Consider the following 18,811-nt stretch of genomic DNA (forward strand, 5'->3'; position numbering starts at 1 on the left):
AACTTTCTTTTGCCCTTTCTCTAATGAAGTCTGGGAGCCTGGAATATGCACATGCATATCTTCATACTCACACACATGGGGGGGGGGGGTTTGCTACAATGTCAGTAAAAAAGAGACTGTGCAGCAAAATGTAAAAGACCAAGGGATTTATATTTAAGAGCAGAAGAAGAATAGGGGCGGTGGAAATCACTCAAGAATATATTATAATGAACAATCCTGTGTTGACAGAGGGATGAACTAGTTGACCTAATAAAATCTGTTGTTACAGATTTTTTCACTTCTGTCACATAATAGAGGACTTCAGCCTCCACAGCTGTCAATCCAACAGCTTTCACTGGCAGAAGTATTCACTCAAAAATAATCCCGGTGAAAGGAGAGAACCTCAGTTAACTGCTAGCCTGGGGCAAACAGAGCGCAGCCAGGAGGCTTGTTCGGCAAGTAATTATAAATGCACTTTTGCTGCCCAGGTGCAGAAAGCACAGCTTAAGCTTTTACTCATTAACATCATTAAAATTTCCATTTCAGCTGTTGCTCTGGCATTGACAGTGTTTGCAAAATTGTGACCAAGTCAAGTCAAAATTGGCAGTGAGGCTGATGCTGGGCACCATGAGTTCAATTGCTTAAAAGAGCCAAAAAGCCACCAATAGAAATGTTAAATGATTCAACTGTACCTCCATGCACTTTAGATGACAGGAAGGTTGGCCTTGATGACAGAAAGAAATAGAGGAAAAGAAGGTTCAAGAACACAGGAAATGCCACGTCTGATCTGGGCAATTATTCATTTTTTTGGTATTTTGTCTTTGATATTGATGTGTACCAGAAGTTACAAAGGAAGGCTCACAGAATCTCATGCTGAGCAGTTAAGGATAACCATGGCTTAGGGAAACAGCTTCCCTAGCACCCTCATTAGTGGTTGTCTGACATGCTGTAGTGTGAAGCCGTGAAGTTTTTATATTAATCATTTGTATCTTAACTTCTATTGTAAATCTGGAAAATTTCAATATCCACAAATATCTCTTTCTTATTTGAATCCTTCCACATCCTGCACCTCAGAGATATCTTATAGAAGAGATTTCCACAGGTGAATGAGGACGCCTGAGGAAAAGTATTTCCTTTGATGGAATACTTTCCCTATCTCTCAGTTTAATGAGATGTGCCTTTGGTGCTAGAGTGTGAAAGACAAGGTAAATAGGAACATTGAATTTTCTTTTCTACATAATTTATTCTAACTATTTTGAATGCCTATTTTATTAATAAGATTTCTAAAATAAATACACTTGTGATTTAATTTGCTTCGTACATGGAAGTCATGCTATTCCTTGAAACAACTGTGTTGACTATTTCTGGACCCTGTTGATTTCTGCTATAATTTTCTTTGAATGCAGAACTGAATACAGCAATCCAGACATACTGCTCTTTCCTACTGATCTCACACCATTTTTAGTAGGAAACTTCACCCTATTCTCTATTCATGCCCCAACAATTGGAGAGCACTGTTTGACCCCAGAGTAGCATGGTGCTACAAGGATGTAAACTGCAGCATCAGAGGACTTCAGATCCTTCTGATTTTGAACCTAGGAACAGATATGGATACTTCAAATGAATCCTCTCAATGTGCATTTGTTACCAGGAAGCTCTGCACCATTAAATGTTTGATTACTCACATCTTTCTCTAGGTTTAACAAACCTAATATCTCCACCTTACTGACTTTGCCATTACCACATTGTCCATTAATCTACAAACCAACAGAGATATTTCTCAGAGATATATGCATGCTGCTACTAGTATTTTTCTGCATTGGAAATGGCAAACTTGATGCTAAATGACGTAGTTGTTTTCCTGGATGCTTAGCCAGCTTGTCTGTTTGCCACGGCATGATGTTCTCATTAATAGAGTACCTGATTGCCTACTCTCTTGTTTGGATCCTGTCGAGAATGCTTTGAAAATCCAAGTGAAAACAGGCAGACAATTTTCATTTGTGCCATGTTTGCTGACACGCTCAAAGAGTGCTAATAGATTGAAGTGGTTTTGCAAATGCCCTTCCAGAGTCCCTGTTATATCTGCAACTTTCTGATATTTTGTCATTCCAGTCTTGTTTTCATCACAGGTAACTAACACTTCCTGCTCTGCTTTCCCAACACCTATTGCAGAGGGCTGCTGCAACATCTGCCAGCCCCTGATTCTCCTCAGAGCTGCTATCAGACACGCTGCATACTTTCTTTTTAGCAGCTCCCTCCTTAAATTCATTCAGACCATTGGGTGTACTGCTTGACTTTCATCAAATTGTTTAACTATTCTGTCTTGTTCTTTCCCCTCCTTCCCCTTTGTATAACAAGGGACAAGCAGTTATCTCCCTCACAGTGGGTTGGAGAAAGTTCTTTCATTCATTTCTGTAAAGTTCTTTGAGTTCTTCACAAGGAAGTTGCTACAATAGTGCAAAGTACTATTATTCGAGGACTTACACTGTATTCCTAAAAATATGTATTTATGTATATATATTGGAAAATTTCAGTCCACCTTTAAAAATGCGAGTGAGTTCTATATGAAATGATTCTATGATCAGCTCTGTTTCCAATGCATTCGCATAATACTATGCTTAGGAAAGAATTGCCTCTATTTGGATGGATGCTCTAGATTAATTGTTTTATCCTAGCCTTTCCCTGCAAACATCCCTTACATATTAATATGTAATAACAAAGGGATTATGATCCCAGGCCAACAGCAACCTCTGGTTTCAATTTTTTTTTTTTTTTACATAATCTTTTCCTGTTGTTTTGGGGTTTTTTGTTTGTTTTTTTAAATTCCATTTTTAAGGTCTTTCCTTTCCTTTTCTGTTCTTTTGTGCTGTTGGGTAGATTATGTGTTTTCCCCCCTGAATTTCCAGTGAAGATGAAACAAGAATATGATTTTTGCATTTGCTAATGCCTGCGCTCTCACAGCAGCATCCATGGCAGTGTTCAGGGAACAGGGTTTACTGTGCCACTGTACACACTGGTTCCTGAAAGTTACTCTAGCCCAAATCAACATCCCTCCTGCAGAACCTCCTCACATTATTCTTCTGTTGCTAATGGCATGTTCCAATAATCCCTCCTTTGTATTTACACATTGCCCAATAACTACTTTTTAACCCCAGGAGAAATTTCTTTTCTGTGGTCATCTTTACTTCTCTGATAATTGCTGCAGTAATTTTTCCTGAGACATCCTCTTGCTATGTAGTAGAGACACTGATGACCATCAGGTCAGATCCCTGAAAACTTACACCTCATTAATCAGATGAATAGGCCTATTGCCATTCTATGAGTCTCAGACAGATGTCCAGTCGGTACAGATGATCTTCCATCCAGCTACACCCATCTCTGGAGCTTCTTCCAGAAGCCATTTCTCAGCTGAAGGCTCTTAAAACTGGAAAATAACAGTCCTCTCTGTCTGGGCTGTTGCCCCTGGCAGCCAGGATTAACCGTGATTAACAAATCATACTGGCACTGTTCCATCACACAGCACTGCCCAAGACCAGACTGCAATTTAAGGAGTTTGTTCCACCCTCAAGGCTTAGCTTGGGCCTTGTTCCACAACAGCTTAGCACTTAGATTTCCCTCCAATGCTCTGCAGCAGCTTTCCAGACCCCAGGTTTTCTTCCTGTTGCTTGAGAGGGGAAGTTCCAGTTGTTGAACTGAGGGCTTATTGATGTGCTCAGACCCTCTGGGCTGGCTGCAGGGAGACCCTCTGCTCCTGAGTCCCTCTGCCACATGCTCTCCTTCTCACACCATCCCAAGCCACACAATCCTCAGGGACTGGCCAGCACCAGCTTAGCAGTTGCCTTTTATGGCTTTTTTGTGGTAATTCAGTTAATGATATCTTCATCCAAGCTCCTTGAAGAAATGTTTCCTGATCCATCCATCCCTCTCACAAGTGGGATAGATGGAAGCAGGAAAAGCCAGGTGCATGTGCCACCATGAGGCAATCTGTGAACTGTATTTTGTCTGTTTACTTGAAAGCACAAAATTTGTCACTTGTGTGAGTAATTTACTGCTAATTATGAGCTTACAATCTGCAGATAGAAAAATCAGAGCCAATGAGCATTTTCAGAGGAAAAGGAAAATTACTCCAAGTACTATGTAATTATGCACTTATCTGGGACCTGCTCCTGAGCCCTTGTAGAACATTGGTTTTCAACTGGAGCAAGCCTACATATAATTGCAGTAACATGTATGTGGGAAGGGAAGATAGCATATGGCAGAGAGAGCAAAAACCCAGAAGACTAATGGCAGAAAACCCAGAAAAATGAAACCCAAGGTGGTAAGCAGCTAAAATTTCCTTCTCAAAGCCCAGCAGAGCAGTAATTCTTGGCTGAGACTGAGCACCACTGTGCACCACTGCTGTACATCCTGCAACCCATTCACCTTTTGCTATTCCAGCCCTTAGCTCCTCATTGCACAAGTCTTCCCCCTCCTCTGGCCCATGCCACAACCTGCTTCTTCCCATCCCAAGCCCATGAATGCACTCTGCTAAACTCAGCCCCATTTGTTGTACCTAGCCTGTGAACACCAACAATGGAAGGTGAAACCTCATTTTCATTGCTGCATTCATTTAATGCAGCATTGAACTGGGGTCATCAGAGCTGACAGAGCAGCAGGGTTAATCTCCTGCAGCACACAGCTGGGCAGTCAGCAGCTGGGCTAGGTTAATGCCCTACACTGCAGCTGCATTTTGTGTCTCCTTTGCAAGAAAGAGAGAATCCAAAATATTTCAGTGGATTGAGTCACACACCTACTGAGTTAATAGTCTAAGGGCAAAGAAATGGGCGCCAGAGAGGGAAGAGATGTTGTCAACTGAGATTTGAAATGGGATGAAGAGTCAGTGAGGCAGGGAGCTACAGGAAGGAAAATGTTAAATCCTTAATTGAATTTGTGTGAGTGATTCCTTAATGATAAACTAGGGATAGCAGAGATAGGTAAAGCAGAGAAATTAGAGATGGAAAATGCTTACTAGGTCCTCTACCACCATAAAACTGTTCAGATAAAATAGCAGATAAAATTTCCTGCTCACACATACCCCCACTGTGATTCATTATTGCTCATTGTCCAGTTTGCCTACATATACGAATCCCCTAGATTTCACTTGTGTTTCAAATCTAATGGAAATATTTTCAGAAGTTTTTATTATTTATCATTTTTCTTTAAACAAAGAGAATGTTGTGCAGAATTAATCAGCATCCTCAGAGATGGGTGTTCTTTGCTTATTCCTACTAGCAGAGCAGAAGTAACATTATTTGTGCCTCCTTGGCTGTCTGTCCCTTCCACTGCAAAACAGCTTTCCCTGGATGTGGAGACTGAAGTGAGCAGGAGCCTCATGGCTCCTGCCTGTTGAGATCCCTGGCTTGGCAGCCATCTCAGTGCCAAACAGGGCTTCTGCTTTTGCTACACAGACATTTATCTACCTGGAAATGGGCAGACAACCCAGACAAAAACCATTAGGCACAGGCCTCTAAGAGCCATAAAATAATCAGGATTAAGGCTTCCTGCTGAGTCAGTCACAGGGATGGTTTCTGGGCACTGGAGCTCTGTTGTTATGCAGGGATCATCATCCCTAGACCCTTGCCAACAGCTCCAGCCACTCGGAGAAATCTGGTTAACTTTTGCAGAGGTTTTATCTGGGAGCCTGTGGGAAGGGATGTGCCAATTCTCCTGGGCATCTTTCATGAGCCAGAGTCTCGCTGGGAGGCTCTGGGTCTGCACAGCAGAGCACATATGTTTGGGCACTTAGCAGAGTCTACAGGGATATTTTTGTTTTTCCCAAGACAATAATCAGCGTCTGGATAAAGCATCATCTGTCAGGTTTCGCTGCAGAAATATGAATGACTTTAACAATTCTTCTCCTTCCCACTCATCAGAAGGGCAGTTTGGAACAATGCCAGCTTCACTGGGGACAAGCTAACACAATAAACTAATTTTTCATTAACAATGGTCTGAAATTTTTAATGAATCTGCTTCATTCATGTTCACTCCAGTTTTGCCTTCTACTTTGTACCCATGCCGGGTAAGTGGGGTGAGCTGCCAGGTCTACCTGGGCAAGAAGAAATTTTTAGCAATTATTGCAGAAGAATGATGAGATGTTAAATTTAGATTCATAGAAATAGTACTTGAGGAAGTAGTCTGATATCAGAAGCCCACTGGGAGATGACCTCCCCATCCGAACCTGTTCCCATTTTGTGCAGTTTCTCCTTTCAAAAAACTGCCCACGCAAGGGGAACCATGGACCAGATTTATTCCAGTAACTTCAAACTGTAAGTGCATTTGCGAAAAGAACAATCTGCCCATTAATGGCCTGAAAGAAAGGACAAATTAATTGAATGAATGATTGATTATGAATTATTCTCCCAGTCCTTCAAATCTCCAAATGCAGTGTGAGTCCTTTCTAACCCAATCTCCTCATCAAATCCTCTCCCCTTTAAAAAGCTGTTGTATTATTTGCCTAAATTATTCATGTGCTGAAATAAACGTGCCGGTTATGGAGTTCCCCCATCTCCCTTTCCTTCTGCTGAAAATATTATTTAACTTTAAGGCGACAGTTATATAATTTAACCCTTGCCTTTCATTATTAATGAATTTTAACATGAAATATGTAGGCTTTTTCCCTATTCTGCCATATAGAACCCTGGCCATAATTATGTCAGACGGAATTTTTTCTCTTTTTTTTTGACGAAGTACCTATTAGAAACTGTCGTCCATGGTGCTGACAGAGGAAGTTTAAATGCATGAGTTATTCTGCCTCCTTATTTTTAGCCTTCTGGTTGGTCATTTTCAATAACAGACCTTTCCGCTGCCTTATGGCTTGTTGGCTTGAGTCCTACTGATCTTTCTGTGGTGATGGATCTCGGCCCCTGCAAGAAATCCTTATCAAATCAACAGACACAGTAGTGAAGGCGAGTTTGGCCGGAACCTTTCCTGAGTTCCCTCTGTAATTTTCTTACTTGATACAAGGATATGGTCCAAATTTTATGTGTCTGAAATGGAGCATAAATGGGAAAGTGATATGCCCACTCACAGTGCTGGCAACAGCACCTAGGATTTCTCGTGACCCATCTGCCTCTTCTCATGAGATCACCCTCCTTTTCCCAGCTATCAGTCCTCCCAGGACCTGGAACTTTCCCCACTGATCATCCCTTTCACTCCTGGTGCCTCTGTGCTGCCACAGTCTTTTCCTCTGCTTTCTAATGTGATTATTCTCACTCCTGTTTGCACACATAGATGGAGCTCAATGGATCCCTAATAGCGTCATTTACTTAATTAACATGCAATTAGCTTAATGAATATTTTAACCTCATTATGTAGTTACTAATTTTTATCTGTTGTGGATAAGTCTAGTGCCCAGCTCTGGACTGTTTATAAGGACAAACCAAATTAGTCCAGTTCTCCAATTATGTTCAAGGGGCCTCTTCATACAGTCCTTTCTCCCTCCCTTTACACATCACATGGATCAATGGAAGGGCTGGTGTTTATGGAAGCAGAACATGTCTTTTTCTTCATCTTCCCCTGAAGAAATTTCCTTGGAGATGACAGAGAAGCTGAGAGTGGTGATATTGAATCCTTTTGGGTGGGTACATGGTCTGACTTGCTCTGGATGAAGGCTCTACCTACGGGACTGGCTTTCCTGGCAGAGACATTTCCCAGCTGTGTGTCTTTCCTGTTTTCAGGCTGCTGTATGGTGTACTGCTGTGGTGCTCACTTCACAGTTGGCAAATGCCCTTCCCCATCACGTTCCCCACACTCAGGATTTGTACCTTGGCAGAAGCATTATCTGTGCCATGCAGTTGTGGGATTGATGCCTAGAGAGGATGACCCAGAACAGAGGGTAGAGAGAGTTAAATAATAAAGTAGGTATTTATTAAAAAGCCTTCAAAGGATACACCTTGGGCAGTAAAAAAGCCTGGCCAGGGCTACATCCAAGATGGACACAAGATGCACGACTGGTCACTGGGTCTCACACTTTTCTAAATTTTGGTCTATGTACATATTTGGTTTAATAGTCCAATTACAGCTTCAGATTACGAAGTCCCATCCTCCCAAATTGCTCTCCTCAATTTGCCATTGGTTGCACTTTTTGGGCCCAAAGATGTGACGGTGTCCTTGGTTCTCAGGCTGGAAAAGGATGGTTTTGTCTAATTAAACTGTGAAGAGAACTTGCTAACACCCCACATGAAGTTCAGAGTCACACACAAAGGCAGTACAGAATCTGAAAAATATAAAATCTAAAACTTAAGGTGTCAAGATTGTTGTCTGTGAAGCCAGTGACCAGCATGTGGAAGCACACCTAAGGCTGGCAAGGAAAACACAGTCCTTTGGGCTCAGACGAGGGAGGAGATAGACTCTTGTCCAGAAGTTCTGTAGCAGGAATGGAGAAAGGAAGGGTGTCTGCCTTACCTCAAGTGATCTTGTTGGCACATTTCACCCTATTCTTCCAGGCAGGTATCTTAGCAGAGCTTGACAGGAGCCTGCCTTAATGTGAAGTTCCTATCACTTCCTTCTCCAGGCAATCAGTTTCTAACTGCAGTCAGGGGTGAGGGGAAACAAGTGTGTGTGGGGAAAGAAAATTTCCTTGAGTCAAGAATGACCTTTTGACTTGCTCAGTCTTACTGGATGGGCAGAGCAATATCCTAATAGATGATGCCATCATTTTCTAACTGGGACATGTGAGGGAAGATCTCACTCCCACCATCTTCTGGGAAGAAAACAAAACACATCTCTGTGCTCACTTGTTTACTGCTGTCAGCTCAGCAGCCCCCTCACTGACTCTTCCCTCTTGTTTTCACCTGGAGAAGGCAGCCATGCTTCCCACCCCATGGAGGCCTGGGGAAGAAGGCTGGGAAGTCATTTGGTCTCAGTGGGAATTCACACAGAAAGAGAGGAATGGACTTCAAAGGTCTTAGCAAAAAGAAAATATCTCTGGGAAAATGCCATTGGAAAGTTAAGAAAGCACTGAGCACTATTTCCTTCAGGCTATGCTTTTTGTTGTTTTGAGTCAGCAAGGTTAACCAGAGAAATAGAGCAGAAAGTTGATATTATTGGGAAAGGCTCCAGTTGAGTTTTCAAAGCCTTTCCATGTACTTTAAAGAAAAACAACAAGCTTCATTTACACAATGCATTCTCCTTCCTTCTTAACCCAAAACTGGCTGTGCAGAGCAGAAGAGAAGTGAAATACTAAGGGGGTGATGCCAAAGAACAAGAATAGAAATAATGAGGAATGTCTTAATGAGCTCCTCCACAATGCCAAGGGTCCTGTCCATCAGGGCTGTCATGTTCTTCTTGAGGCTGCATCTTTTGACAGGATGTACCTTCCTGCCAAGGCAGGCCCTGAGCTCTCAGTCAGCTCTTTCCATCTCTGACTCGGCATGTCATGTTCGAATTCTGTCGAGGTATCACCAGGCTCCTGTCCTCACAGAGCAGCAGCCGTGTTCAATGAGGTAATGAGCTGAGAAGATTTGTGGGTGTGCATATTTCAGCAGGGTCAGCCCCTGCAATCCATGTAAAGAGCACTAAGTCTGCATTATTTGTCTTAATCTGGTGCTCTTACAGAAGCAGCTGTTGCTGGGCCTGAATATTTTATCGAAAGGACAAACACAGCTAGAACAGGCATCCATCCCAAAGTCAAGTGGACAGACTCCTATTGCTCAGTGCTGTGATTGCTGAAGCCTGAGAATCCAGTTAACATTCGTTTGTCCTCATCCTTTGGCTTGACTGAAGCAGCCTTGTGTTCCAGGATTAATTCAGTCCCCACTTCATCCTGTAGATACTGTGAATAGTCCCCTGTTCTTCCCCAGAATTAGGGAGGGGAAGGCACTCTGTGCCCTCACTCAAGGTGAAAGAAAAGTATCTTTCCAGAGACAGAAGAGGTAAGTGATAAGATCCACATGTTGCAAAGCTTGAAGACCATGATCTATCCTTGTCATTGGTTCCTACATGGGGCTTCCCAAAATGTTCCTGCTAATGTGGTGTGCCTGAAACAAATTCTCAGTGGGGGAAACTGAAGTAGAACAGTCAAGTTGCTGACTCCAGCGGACTTGAGACACTTTAGTTCCAGGCAAATATTTTTAACTTAAGACACAAGGCAAGACACCCTGCCACAGTAAGGAAAAGGACTGAGTGTGTTGCTGCTGGAGACAGGGCTGTATCCAGCTGGCAATATTTGTGCACGTGCCAAAGGGAGCAAATACCCCCACTCTTCTAAGTCAAGAGAGTAAAGGCCTTCATTTTGGGTGTGAAGATCCCACCATGCAAGCTGTTTCATGAACCTTGGGTGTGACTCCAGAACCAGCTAGGTGTTGCAACCCTTTGTCTGTGAATGTGACCCAAAAGAATTGCTGTCTTTTTAAGTGATTTTAGGTTGTCTGTGTAGAAAGTTCACAGGGATTCCATATTCATAGCTCCTCTATACATCAACTGGCAGGCTCAGAGGATGACGAGGGCTGGCATCCTCACTGCTGGCCCTGGCTGGGGAATAATGGCAGAGCCCTGTGTGAGAAGCTGTTCTTCTCCTACCCTCTTGATAGAGGAGATTATTTTATTCACCAGGGTTGTCAATCTAACACCTTTCAGCAGCAGGAATTCTGTTTAGAATAAAACAATAGACCCAAAGTTGATAATCAGATGCAAATTATGTACCAGTATGCAGAAGATAAAGATAAGATTTGCATAAAATGTTTGTGTGACAGCAGCTAAGTACCCCTAATTTTTTCCCAGAAGGTATCAAAGAACAGAAAACAATAATTCCTCACCCAGCTCATCTCCCCTCCTTTACTACAGCCCTCAGCCTGCAGTCCTGTATTTGAAGGCAGACACCTTTATCAGAAAGGTGCCCCCTTTCCTTCCCACCTGCTGAAGGGAGCAGCCTGCTGCAAAGAAGCTCAGGTCAGGCTTGGTGGCAGAGATTGTTTGTTTCTTTCCTCAGGAATCTCTTTTCCAGAAGGGGAAGCCATTAGCTAGGAAGGCAAAATGAATTTGCTACTGCTCTTCTGTATTTACAGAGCTTGTTCAACAACTGCTCTCTGTGGAGCAGCTTAAAATAGTCTTTTGAGGATAGGAGACATCTCAGCTTCAATCCAACATCTATGTCTTCTGTAAAAAAAGCAATCCAGGGTGCCAGTGCTGGCATAGTTTCTCTTTTGCAAGCAGGCAAGAGCTTCTCACACTGTGGATGCTCTTTGGATGCTCTCACGCTGTGAATGCTGTTTGGCCAGGCTCCAGCTCAAAACACTGTCCTTCTGCTTCCACTGCTTTGTTCAAGTTTTGGGCCAGTGTAGCTCAGGGGCTGCAGTGTCTCCCAGAGCCAAAGGGGACTATTCACCAGTGCTAACAGGTAACACAGGTTTCAGTGTGTTGACCAAATCCTGTGGCTCTGCACTGTGGATCCTTGGGTGCAGGTGTTCCCAAGGAGCACAAGCAAGATGGCTCAAAAATGGGTGTCCTCAGTGGCTCCTTCTCTGCATCTGGGCATCAGCTGAGGACTTTTGGTGCACCACTTGGAGGATGCCAATATCAGCCTTGCTTGGAGACAGTAGAGATCCCTCCTGCCCTCCCTGCTGTGCTGGTCAGGGTTGGCCATACCTTGGGCACTGGGAAAAGTAAGTGCAAAGGGAAAGGGTGCTCTTAGGATGTGGGGGCTGCGTGACTCTTTTTAAACCCTGAAGCAGTGTCACACAAACGAAAGGGAAAAGCTGGGGTTCTCCAGGGATGCCTGCACACACACACGAGTCTGACTCATCTGTGGCTGCCCAGGGGCCCTTCTGTCAGATGGAGCAGAGCTGAGCTGTGGCAGTTGCAGCAGCGGCTGCGGCAGCAGCAGTGCCCTGCTCTCGTAATTCATCGCCATCTGCTTCTCCCAGTCAGGATCTATAGCTATTTTCCCCCCACCAGACAGCTAAAAACATGCCCTGATTTTTGTCTTCCATGCAGTATTTTGTTTATGATAGTTCTGGACCTATCTTAATTATGGTTCACCAAGGGAATTGTAGAGCAGTCTACAATTCTCCAGGTCTAGCTCCACATATTAGCTATTTTCTTCCAATAATAGATTGGATTACAATAATAGATATGTGTAGATGTAGCCTTTCTCTTCCCCTCCCTTTCCTTTTTTTTCCTTTCTCTCTCTCCCACTGGATGTGTGTATTTATGTGAACCAGGGAAAGAAACAAAAAAGCTGATGCTTGAAACAGATTAGTTTGCATTACACAGCTGACCGGCTGTCTTAGAGAAGGCTGGATACTGGGAATTCAGCATTTCCCCTTTGATTGATCGCCTCTGCGTCTTGGGAGATTAGAATTTGGCATTTTGAGTCACTCATGACAAGTCTAAAAGTAACAAAAATGCACCCGTGACATAAAATCAGACCTAAGATAACTTATCCTTTCCTTCCCTGGCTTCATAAATGTGCCTTTTTCATTTGCATTGCTGTTTACTTATGTAAGGCAGACAGGGATTGTGGCATTTCTCATCACAGAGCATTTGATAAAGTACTTTACAAGAGGTAATGCAGCGGTTGCCCAGGATGGACAGTGTGCCCAGGACTACAAAACTTCCATTAACAGACACTGCCTTCCAATGACTCCACTGACAATGATTTTGTATTCTTTCTGCCACACAAAATATTTTTAGATTGGTATTAACCTCTCTGTGCTTGTGTGGGTGGATGCATATGTGTGTGTATATTATTACCCTTGGTATTAACAACTGCAAAATGTACCTGCTCATTTTGCTTTATAAACAAGCAGAATGCACTGAACATCAGTGAGCTCTGTGCTGAACGCAGGACAGGCTCTGTACCTATGAGGAAAGAGGAATCCCAGCTATGAGAGATGTGTAGTCATGCATTCATGTTACTGCTTTTAAAATGTAAGAATGGGGTTACAATCTGTTTCTCTTTTAAAGGCCATTTCAGTTCCTCTACAATTTTGTCTTGTGAAATGTGTTTGGCTTGAAAAAGACCAGGCTGGCTCTGAAAGCAAGCGAGAATATTTGTGCAAAATCTGAAGGAGAGCTTATCAAACAATATTGGAAGAGTAGTTTATTAAAGATTTAACCCCTTTGACATTTTCATTTTTGTTTACTGTTTATTCACATCCTGCTAGCTCAAGGATATACTGTTTATTGTCCTTCAGATTTTCCGTATCATTAATTCTGGCTGGAGGCTCCAGCAACCGCTGTATTTGAAGAAACTAGATTATAATTGAGAGAAATTATTAATGATTGTGTTGATGCCCTCTTACTTTCTTATTGATTTCACTGGAAATCATCATCTTGATAGTATTCCCATGGAGCTCAAATGGAAAGGGGTCGTGTGTGTGACTGTCATGGTCTCCTGGAGTTTGGCTGTGTGTGCCAAGGGCACACAAGTCCTCTCCTGCTCGGGGTGAGCAAGCCACCCCCAATTCCCAAGACTCCCCTTTCCACCCTGGCACAGTGAGATCCCATCATGTGTGCTGACTGCTGTTTATAGGGCAGCAGAACTTGTTTTCTACTGGATAGCCCAATTATCTGCATCCTTGCATTGAAGTGGGAGGCTCCATTTGAGCTACAAGATAATGATTCCAGACTCAGCTCTGCAGATACGAGTTTCTCTACCTTATTACAGACAAGGCTGGTTTACAAGCATGGGCAGAGCTCTTGGCTGCCACAGGCAGGAGCCTGCCAGGGGCTACCAGCAGCCGCCTTTGCTTGGCTGGAAGAGCTGGGGATGGCTGTGGCTGCAGCAGGCGTGACCACACTGTCCAGCCCTTCCCCTCCAAGCTGCGTGCTATAAAGAGGATAGAGAAGAAGAAGCATGTCTAGGGAGGGACCAACTCTGCTGCTGCCACAGAGCTGACTTGCTTGCCCAAGGGTGAAGTGAAAATCTTTGGGCTGCAAAATTAAATTTTACCTACCCTGCTGATAAGCCTTGAGCCAACTCTGACTAGAGGTGTCTTCACCTTCTTCTATTTTGACTACAATGAGAGGCTTATTGAAAGCTTGATTTTGATCCCTGTTAAGGAAAAAAAGTAAAGGAGAAAGACAACAAAATTCTTGCCCCAAGACTTTAGAGTTAAGTCTAACTGATAATACAATACATTTTGAAAGTGTTACTGGAGGAGAAATATTTTGAATCTAAAATAATTTATATAACCTCCACTGCAATATGTTCAGCACTTTTTTGTGAGCCTCTCTGAGTCCAACATAAACACATTATCCTGCAAAATCTTAAATAAAGGTAGGTTAGACATTGTTTCTGCAAGAGGCAATTTGCTAAATCAGGGATGATAAATGTAGAACTGCGGTTTGAAAATGAAATGTGATCCTCTAGCCAAACAAACAAGGGGGGGGAAAGTGCTCATATGAGAAATTTTTATTGGTAATTCCTTGATTAACCAATGCTTATTTTCCAGAGAGAAAGGCATCTATTGGTTCCTGTAAAATATTTTTTCTCAGGCATCTTTTATCAATATGTCTGCTATTTTCAGGGACTCAGAGGTACATGAGGAATGCAGAAGAGTATTTAAGGTGAGACATCTCACACAGGATGTTTGGAGCAGGGATGAGCTCATCCCCTGTCAGCTGCAATGACCCAACTCCATGTTACTCCCAAGACTAGGTGTGCCCAGGACACCTGGATTGGATCTTAAGGCACAAGGAAACACTTCTTACCTTATTCTTTCCTGATTCCCCCTTCATATCAGCCCTTCCTACCCCACTAGCTTCATTGCAAAGGCAGGACTGTAAGGGAATTAAGGCAGGGTGTGAGGGAAGTGAGGGGGTGCACAAAGATGGAAGGGAGAGAAATAAGGGCTAGCTGGGCAGAAAGGAGGGGCAGAGCTGCCAGGTCCTGGGGACCCTGCCCAGCCTCCCCCCAACAAGCCTCTCCTTGCCAAACCTGTGGCCCAGGACCACATTTCAGCCCAACCAGTCCCTGCCCCAGGAAGCAGTGCCTTCTTCATTCCAGCTTTCCCCAAGCTTCAGTTGTGTACTTGCTCCCAGAATCTTTCCAGCAGTCCTTGTTTCCCCTTCCATGCTTCAAGCTGCACCAGTGCCCCTCTTTCACCTCTCCCCCAGGCCATGTTCCAGCCCCTCCTTTGTCTTTCCACACCATTAACTCCCGAGTCAGTGCTGCCTGACTTCCCACCAGCTCCTCCCTCTCACCTGGATTTTGCTGGTTCCTCCAGTCCTCCCTGAAGCTGGGTGGAGTGCGGCACCTGTCTCACTCATTCTTCACACCAAAGACCAGGAAAAATCAGAGTGGGAAAGTCAGAGACATCAATTCCTCAGTGCCAGCTTCACATGCCATGAAACCTTCCAGCAAGTCAGATACTGTGGTCTTCCTGCAAATCTGAGGGCTGCTGAAGAGCTGTAAATCTGATTCCAAATGGGTTTTGTTCCTTCAGAATACTGGTTTGTGCACCCTGATGGAATATGGCATTGCTCTGTGTGAAATAGAAATGAATGGTTTATTATTGGCTTATCAGAAATCAGTACTGGAGGTTGTTCCTCACAATGCACTTTGATTAGAACAGGAGATCAGACCAGCAGTGTTTCCTTCTGTCTGTAATCGAAATGATTTGGTCCATCTGAAAAATATGCAATTTCCCACTAATTTTACTGATTGACACAGCTAATAGGGAAGTTGGTTGCTGCTGCTCAAAGCCCTCGACTGCTCTGCCTGGGGAAGTTGGGATGCAGGGCTTGGTTCAGCACGGAGGAGCTCCTCACCCTTCAGTGGAGGGCAGCCACCTGGGGAGCTGCATGGACAGACCACTTTGGGAACCCACAGGGTGAGGGTGCAACACTTCAGACATGAACTGATATGCCTTAAAACACTGCAGTGACTGGTTGGCCCCTAGAGGGAGGTTGCAACAGAGGGGATTAAGTTTTTAAGCTTTAGGGAAAGGTCACCTAAACAATAGGTAAATCAAGCCCTGTCTTGGTTCCAGTGGCCCTGTATTTGCCATTACCTCAGGCTGACACTCCATACCATAGTCCTCCCCATCTGTGAGGTTCCAAGCAGTGGTGTGTGGTAAGGTTGGTTGCTCCCAACATCTTTGAGGCTTGGTACAAGATCACCCGTGGGCCCAGCACATCACTCTGGAAGCAGCAGTAGCAACAGCCATCAAAGTCCCTGACTTTAGTGTCAGGCTAGCATGATTAGCTCTTTTTCTCTTTCTTCTGAGGACTAGATGTAACCGAGAAATCAATTAAACTTCAACCTCTGACAGCCTATGAAGGGTGGAGAAGGTGGAGGTTCCCAGCAGGTTGTATGATCTGGCATTTCTCTGGTCTGAAAGGCAGGAAGAGGAGAAATGTCTTTGTTCCACATCCCCAATAACTTTCTTGACATAATGAGCCAGCCAGCTAATAGGCAAGTAATTATACATTGGAATACACAGTTCAGTGGCAATGCTGTCTGTCTGCAGCCATGCTGAGAAATGAGGCAAGCAAGCACTCTGCTCCAGCTCTGCTCATCTCTCTGCCTGGCTGTCTGAGCTTGGTGAGTCACACCTCAGCTCTGTGTCTCAGCCCCCTCCTCACACAGGCCAGTGCTCCTTCATGCTCGCCTTTGATCAGAGTTGCAGCTCCTGGCAGAGACAGCCATGCCAGCAGAAGCCCTCTGTGGGAGTGCAAGTCGTGCTGATTGGAAGCAGGGAGGAGATGGAGATGGGTGACCCTGGCAAGAGCAGCTCTGCTGGTAAGCTGCCTCCCCAGGAGCAGCGTTTCAGTGCTGCACACAACTCACACACCTGTCTGGTGTCCCCAGGTAGCTCCAGCCCCAGCTCCTCTAAAATTATCAGAGCAACTCCAATGAAAAATATGTTGGTAAATGGGGTTGGTTTTTTCTGTAATTTGCTCTCAGTAGGGTTTTTCTCTTAATTTCTTGCATGTAGCATCTAGTGTTACTTAGTTTTACAGTAATGGTTCTTCTAACTCTGAATCGCTGTACAATTGTATCATAAACATGTGAAGTTTAAAGAGGGTATTTCACCATGGATCTACTAAAATGAATCCATTTACATGGGGAAAACAAGGATGCTGCTGTGCCTTAAGGATTTGAGAATATTTAAGCATAGAGGCAACATGGAATTTTGTTTCAGACTCATCCCAAAGATAAAGAGGGAGCAGCAATCCTTGGTGCATGTGTATGTGAGTGTGTGTGTATTTGTGTGTGTGTTGTGTTTTACATCCTTTCAACAGTTCTGAATATTTTCTCTTCTTTCAACATTTCTTTTGCAACTTCTGGATTTGTGCAATGAATTTTAAAGATATTTTCACTTCAACAGGCAGTTTGTTAAAAATGTAGCTGTAACATATCACTGGACAGAAGGGGAAAGGGCGTGTGTGTGTGTGTGGGCGTGTGTGTGTGTGTGTGTGTGTGTGTGTGTGTGTGTGTGTACATAGAAGCTAACACAAAAGAAAAGAAAAAAAAGTCACTGGGTCCTTGAGTCAAGTACTGCAGCAGTGGCAAACAACACCTGAAAATGAAGAGGCAATAGCAACATTTAAGGGTAGCTCATGGACTGTATGTAATATCCAACAAGGAAGCTACTTCTGCACAAGGTAACTGTAGGGACTTTATTCTCAAACTCACTCAAAGCAGCTGAGCCTTGTGTGCTGCTTTTGCACCATGAGCTAAATTTGGGTCATGAGAAGGGAATGGCTTTTAGATTAAGTCAGAAGGGCCAACTAGCCATGACTTTCTTTGTGTTCTCAAAGCACTTGGACTTCAGGCATCCAAGTTTTCCTAATTCCTTCAGGATCAAAACACTGAGATGAAATAATGTTTTTATACAAGTGGTGTATGCACAGAGACTGCTGAGGAGCACAAATGAGAGCTGGGAGACCCTGTCCTCACAGATGAGCTCAGAGCATCCTCCCCGATGGAAGTAAGATTTGCAGCCCTCTGTCCCTCCAGACGTCATCAGCTCACAGAGCCAGAGCAAAGAAGTTCAGTGGCACTGGGACATGCATTGCCCAGTAAGGCAGCTCTTTGCATTCTCTCCTTAAGCCTGGAAACCCTCTGATGCATTCACCTGCCACCCTGAGCTACGGGTACGAGCAGAGCAAGGAATGACAGAGAAACTGGCCATATAAGTCATTTTGAATTAAAACACAAGTGTCCACATCCATCTTTGGGTGCCTCTGGAAGAGATAGGTACACAGAGACCATTATATTTCCTACAAGAACTCTGGCCTCAGGATTTCCAAAACTCAGGTCAAAGCCATGTTTATTGATAGCACTCCTGGAAGGAGTTTGGGCAGTGGGAAGATGGGTCAGCCTTGGCAAGTGGATTTGTGATAGTGAAGGAAAATAGCAATGGGCTGGAGAGCTGCCAAGAAAAGAGTAGGAGGAAGCCTCCACCAGGCACTGGGCTGACTCAGGTGTCTCCAGTCAAAACAGCCAGGTGAGCTGGGGACTGCACAGCCATTCTCCTGGGTGGAACAAAGCCCATCCCAGCCTAGGTCTGACTGCCCAGGCTGTTCAGACTCTGGCAGTGCACATTGCCTTTGGCAGCTACAGATTTCCATTTTATTTCATTGTTGTGCAGTGAGAGGCTGGTGGAGAGCTGCACCTCTGAACAGCCGGGTATAGTCTCCCAGGAAGCAGTGGGGCTCCTTCAGGCATTGAATGGGATGTTCTTCTCTGCAGCCAGCCTGGCACGCTGTTGGATCTTTCTGCAACCAGCTCTGCTAGCTCTTGTGGTCTGGGATGGATAATGAAAAGGGATTGTGGCAGAAAAATCGTTTACTCTGCAGTTACTTTTTAATATCCAAAAGACAAATGCTCAATTCTTGAAGTGAG

Source organism: Ammospiza caudacuta, chromosome 3 (assembly GCF_027887145.1).
Source record: "Ammospiza caudacuta isolate bAmmCau1 chromosome 3, bAmmCau1.pri, whole genome shotgun sequence".
NCBI lineage: Eukaryota > Metazoa > Chordata > Aves > Passeriformes > Passerellidae > Ammospiza > Ammospiza caudacuta.